Below are 6,207 nucleotides of genomic sequence, written 5' to 3'. Positions count from 1 at the left end.
CCTTTGGTTTCCACCTGTCCATCAGTGGCTGGGTGTTTCCTATTTTACCTGGCCTTTCTGTCATTTCCCTTGCTGGCTATCAATGTATTCAGATGTGCTCTGTTTGGTTCCTGCCTACCTGCTCCCAGATCTTTCAGGATAAGCTAAGTGCTGATTTTCAGTTGTTTGGTTTTTTGTCCAGCTTGCTTATTATGTCTCTATGCTAGCTGGTAGCTCTAGTGGACTGAGGTTCTCCCCATGTGCCATGAGTTGGCACATGGGTTCTTGTAATCTCAGGATGGTTTTTTTTGATTAGGGTTTTTTGCTGACCGCTCAGTCCCCTTTTGTATCGTTCTGCTTTCTAGTTTACAGCGGGCCTCAATTTGCTAAAACTATATATATCATCTCTATGTGTGTGCCTTCCTCTCATTTCACCATCAATACATGTGGGGGGCAACTATATCTTTTGGGGTTCATTCCGCTGGAGGCAAGTGAGGTCTTTATTTTCTCTGCAGTGCTAGTTAGCTCTTAGGCTGGTGCGTGGCGTCTAGAACCAACGTAGGCACGCTCCCTGGCTATCTCTAGTTGCGTTTGTCAGGCGTAGGGCAGCGGTCAGCCCAGGTTCCATCACCCTAGAGCTCGTCCGTAATATATTTGTACTTTGCTTGTCCTGTGCTATCCCTAGCCATTGGGATTCATGACAGAGTCACTCATTACAACATCATGCGGCAGAGAGTTCCATAGTCTCACTGCTCTTACAGTAAAGAATCCGCATCTGTTATTATGCTTAAACCTTTTTTCCTCTAGACGTAGAGGATGCCCCCTTGTCCCTGTCACCGGTCTATGATTAAAAAGATCAGCAGAAAGGTCTTTGTACTGTCCCCTCATATATTTATACATTAACATAAGATCACCCCTTAGTCTTCGTTTTTCCAAACTAAATAGCCCCAAGTGTAATAACCTATCTTGGTATGGCAGACCCCCCAATCCTCTAATAACCTTGGTTGCTCTTCTCTGCACCCGCTCCAGTTCAGCTATGTCTTTCTTATACACCGGAGACCAGAACTGTGCACAGTATTCTAAGTGTGGTCGCACTAGTGACTTGTATAGAGGTAAAATTATGTTCTCCTCATGAGCATCTATGCCTCTTTTAATGCATCCCATTATTTTATTTGCCTTTGTAGCAGCTGCCTGACACTGGCCACTGAATATGAGTTTGTCATCCACCCATACACCCAGGTCTTTTTCATTGACGGTTTTGCCCAGAGTTTTAGAATTAAGCACATAGTTATACATCTTATTACTTCTACCCAAGTGCATGACCTTACATTTATCCCCATTAAAGCTCATCTGCCATTTATCAGCCCAAGCTTCTAGCTTACATAAATCAGCCTGTAATATAAAATTGTCCTCCCCTGTATTGATTACCCTGCAGAGTTTAGTGTCATCTGCAAATATTGAAATTCTACTCTGAATGCCCCCTACAAGGTCATTAATAAATATGTTAAAAAGAAGAGGGCCCAATACTGACCCCTGTGGTACCCCACTACTAACCGTGACCCAGTCCGAGTGTGCTCCATTAATAACCACCCTTTGTTTCCTATCCCTGAGCCAACTCTCAACCCACTTGCACATATTTTCCCCTATCCCCATTATTCTCATTTTATGTATCAACCTTTTGTGTGGCACCGTATCAAAAGCTTTTGAAAAGTCCATATACACTACATCTACTGGGTTCCCTTGGTCCAGACCGGAACTTACCTCTTCATAGAAGCTGATCAAATTAGTCTGACATGATCGGTCCCTAGTAAACCCGTGCTGATACTGGGTCATGAGGTTATTCCTCTTCAGATACTCCAGTATAGCATCCCTTAGAATGCCCTCCAGGATTTTACCCACAGTAGAGGTTAAACTTACTGGCCTATAATTTCCGAGTTCAGTTTTTGTCCCCTTTTTGAATATTGGCACCACATTTGCTATACGCCAGTCCTGTGGTACAGACCCTGTTATTATGGACTCTTTAAAGATTAAAAATAATGGTCTATCAATGACTGTACTTAATTCCTGCAGTACTCGGGGGTGTATCCCATCCGGGCCCGGAGATTTGTCAATTTTTGTGATTTTTAGACTCCGCCGTACTTCCTGCTGTGTTAAGCAGGTAACATTAAATTGGGAATGTCCAGGAAATAAGAAAACAGAAGTGGCACTCACCCAAAAATGCTGTACAAAAATGTCCTTTATTCAGAGCATATATTCATAGACATAAAATGGAGAGGCGGCTGGTAGGAGCAGGAGTGCAAGAGGAGGCAAGAGGACGACGGCCGTTTCGCGCCTGCGCGCTTCTACGGGTCCAGGATCCTGGACCCGTAGAAGCACGCAGGCGCGAAACGGCCGTCGTCCTCTTGCCTCCTCTTGCACTCCTGCTCCTACCAGCCGCCTCTCCATTTTATGTCTACGAATATATGCTCTGAATAAAGGACATTTTTGTACAGCATTTTTGGGTGAGTGCCACTTCTGTTTTCTTATTTCCTGGACATTTATTGCTATTTATGCTGTGCACCACCCCAATGCTATCAATTTTTGGCATGCCATAGCGGTCCTAAATTGAATCACATCCACTCATGTTCCAGTAATCTGGAAGTTTTATGTTCCACTGGGCTTGTGGAGAAGACTCCTAGTGCCATTCTATTTCTACCTTGGCACATTAAATTGGGAATTATTATCACTAGTCATATTGGCTGCCATGGGATTTTCTTTTGTAAATACTGATGAAAAAAAGTCATTTAGCATATTGGCTTTTTCCTCATCCTCATCCACCATTTCCCCCAGACTATTTTTAAGGGGGCCAACACTATCATTTTTTAGTTTCTTACTATTTATGTAGTTAAAGAATATTTTGGGGTTATTTTTGCGCTCTCTAGCAATGAGTCTCTCTGTCTCAATCTTTGCTGCCTTGATTTGCTTTTTACATAATTTATTTAATTTTTTGTATTTATTTAATGCCTCCTCACTACCTACTTCCTTTAATTCTCTAAATGCTTTCTTTTTGTCACTTATTGCGCCCCTTACAGCTTTATTTAGCCATATTGGTTTCCTCTTATTTCTAGTATGTTTATTCCCATACGGTATATACTGTGCACAGGTCCTATCCAGGATGCTAATAAATGTCTCCCATTTTCTTTGTGTACTTTTATGTCTCAGGATATCGTCCCAGTTAATTGCACCAAGATCCTCTCTCATCCGTTGGAAATTTGCCCTCCTGAAGTTTAGTGTCCTTGTCACCCCTCTACTACACATCTTATTAAAGGAGACATGAAAACTTATTATTTTGTGATCACTATTCTCCAAGTGACCCCCAACCCTTATATTTGATATGCGGTCTGGCCTGTTGGTTAATATTAGGTCTAGCAGTGCCCCCCTTCTTGTTGGGTCCTGAATCAGTTGTGAAAGGTAATTGTCTCTCATAGTTGTCAAAAACCGATTACCTTTACTGGAACTGCAGGTTTCTGTTCCCCAATCTATTTCAGGGTAGTTGAAGTCCCCCATAATAATGACTTCTCCTTGAGTCGCAGCTTCATCTATTTGCTTTACAAGGATATTCTCCATTGCTTCCATTATTTTTGGAGATTTATAACAAACCCCTATCAGTAATTTATTATTTTTTCCCCCTCCCCTTATCTCCACCCACAGGGACTCTACATTTTCATTAGATTCACCTATATTATCACGCAGGATGGGTTTTAAGGTCGATTTTACAAACAGACACACCTGTTGTGGATTCTGTTTGTGGGCTCCCTCTGGTGGTTACTGCTGGTACTGGGTGACTTTGGTGGGTTGCGGCCTTTGGTTTCCACCTGTCCATCAGAGGCTGGGTGTTTCCTATTTTACCTGGCCTTTCTGTCATTCCCTTGCCGGCTATCAATGTATTCAGATGTGCTCTGTTTGGTTCCTGCCTACCTGCTCCCAGATCTTTCAGGATAAGCTAAGTGCTGATTTTCAGTTGTTGGTTTTTTTGTCCAGCTTGCTTATTATGTCTCTATGCTAGCTGGTAGCTCTAGTGGACTGAGGTTCTCCCCATGTGCCATGAGTTGGCACATGGGTTCTTGTAATCTCAGGATGGTTTTTTGATTAGGGTTTTTTGCTGACCGCTCAGACCCCTTTTGTATCGTTCTGCTTTCTAGTTTACAGCGGGCCTCAATTTGCTGAACCTATATATATAATCTCTATGTGTGTGCCTTCCTCTCATTTCACCGTCAATACATGTGGGGGGCAACTATACCTTTTGGGGTTCATTCCTCTGGAGGCAAGTGAGGTCTTTATTTTCTCTGCAGTACTAGTTAGCTCTTAGGCTGGTGCGTGGCGTCTAGAACCAACGTAGGCACGCTCCCTGGCTATCTCTAGTTGCGTTTGTCAGGCGTAGGAAAGCAGTCAGCCCAGGTTCCATCACCCTAGAGCTCGTCCGATATTTTGTATTACTTTGCTTGTCCCTTGCTATCCCTAGCCATTGGGATTCATGACACACACCCCACCCCCTCGCTTATCTGTACGGTCATTTCTGAAAAGGCTATAGCCCTGCAAGTTAACAGCCCAGTCATGGCTCTCATCCAGCCATGTTTCAGATATCCCCACCATGTCATAATTATGTTCCAACAACATTAGTTCTAATTCGTCCATTTTGTTGGCGAGGCTTCTGGCATTAGTATACATGCACTTGATGTTCCTCTCTGTACCTCTATTCTTTCTTAAATTACTAACTGTTCTAACCCCACCCCCCATGCCTCCGCCACCCCCAACTTCCTTATTTGTGCCCAGGTCTCTATCTGCACTATCTTCCCCACCTATAAAATGAATACCCTCCCCCCCATTCCCTAGTTTAAACACTCCTCCAACCTTCTAACCATTTTCTCCCCCAGCACAGCTGCACCTTCCCCATTGAGGTGCAGCCCATCCCTAGCGTAGAGCCTGTAGCCAACTGAGAAGTCAGCCCAGTTCTGCAGGAACCCAAACCCCTCCTTCCTACACCAATTCTTGAGCCACTTATTAACCTCCCTAATCTCCCGTTGCCTCTCTGGCGTGGCACGTGGTACAGGCAGTATTTCAGAAAATACCACGTTGGAGGTCCTTGCTTTCAGCTTGCAGCCTAATTCCCTGAAATCATCTTTAAGGACCTTCCACCTACCTCTAACTTTGTCATTTGTGCCAATGTGCACCATGACCGCTGGGTCCTCACCAGCCCCTCCCAGTAATCTGTCCACCCGATCAGCGATGTGTCGGACTCGAGCGCCAGGTAGGCAGCACACCGTTCGACGATCCCTGTCTTTGTGACAGATTGCCCTATCTGTTCCCCGAATAATTGAGTCCCCCACTACCAGCACCTGTCTGGCCTGTCCTGCTCTCCTATTTCCCTCCTTACTGGAGCAGTCACTCCTCCGGCTTTCAGAGGACATGCCTGGCTGCAGCAGTGCTACCCCTGTACTGGCACCCCCCTCATCTGCCAACTTAGCAAACTTATTGGGGTGTGAGAGATCAGGACTAGCCTCCCTGGCACTCTTCCCTCTACCCCGCTTTCTGAATGTCACCCAGCTACCTACTTCACTGTCCTGTAGCTCCATCCTACCATCCCCCTCCTCATCTATCCCATTGAGCGTCTGCTCTGTGAGCAGAAGACTCCTCTCCATATTGTCTATGGATCTCAGTGTTGCCAGCTGCACATTTAGATCCAGTATCTGGGTTTCCAAATGCACAACGTGCTCACATCTCGCACAGCAGTATGCACCCTCGACCGGCTGATCAAGGACTGCATACATGTGGCAAGATGTGCACTGGATGGCATTAACAATTGTGGAGCACATTTCCTAATGGGGATTGCACCAGACAGAAACGTTAAATAAAAATAAATACAAAATATTAATTAATTAACACTTGGAACAGCAATTCCTCCCTTGGAAACTCCCTGATTCCAAAGTCACTGAGTCACAAGTCACACTTACCGCCGTCCACACTTACGCTCAGGTCACACTCAGCTCGCTCACACTCGCTATGCTGAAGATTTAAAGATTTTTTTTTTTTCCTCTATTTCCCTTCAACAACAAGCCACCTTGCTGTTCAAATGCACTGTAATGTAATTACAGCTCGGTCCTCCATAGAATATAATACAGCACCCCACAGAATGTAATACAGCTCTCCCCCATAGAATGTAATGCAGCCAGCCCCCATAGAATGTAATGC

Source organism: Ranitomeya variabilis, chromosome 7 (assembly GCF_051348905.1).
Source record: "Ranitomeya variabilis isolate aRanVar5 chromosome 7, aRanVar5.hap1, whole genome shotgun sequence".
In the NCBI taxonomy this organism is placed as follows: Eukaryota; Metazoa; Chordata; class Amphibia; order Anura; family Dendrobatidae; genus Ranitomeya; species Ranitomeya variabilis.
This window is presented reverse-complemented; position numbering follows the sequence as displayed.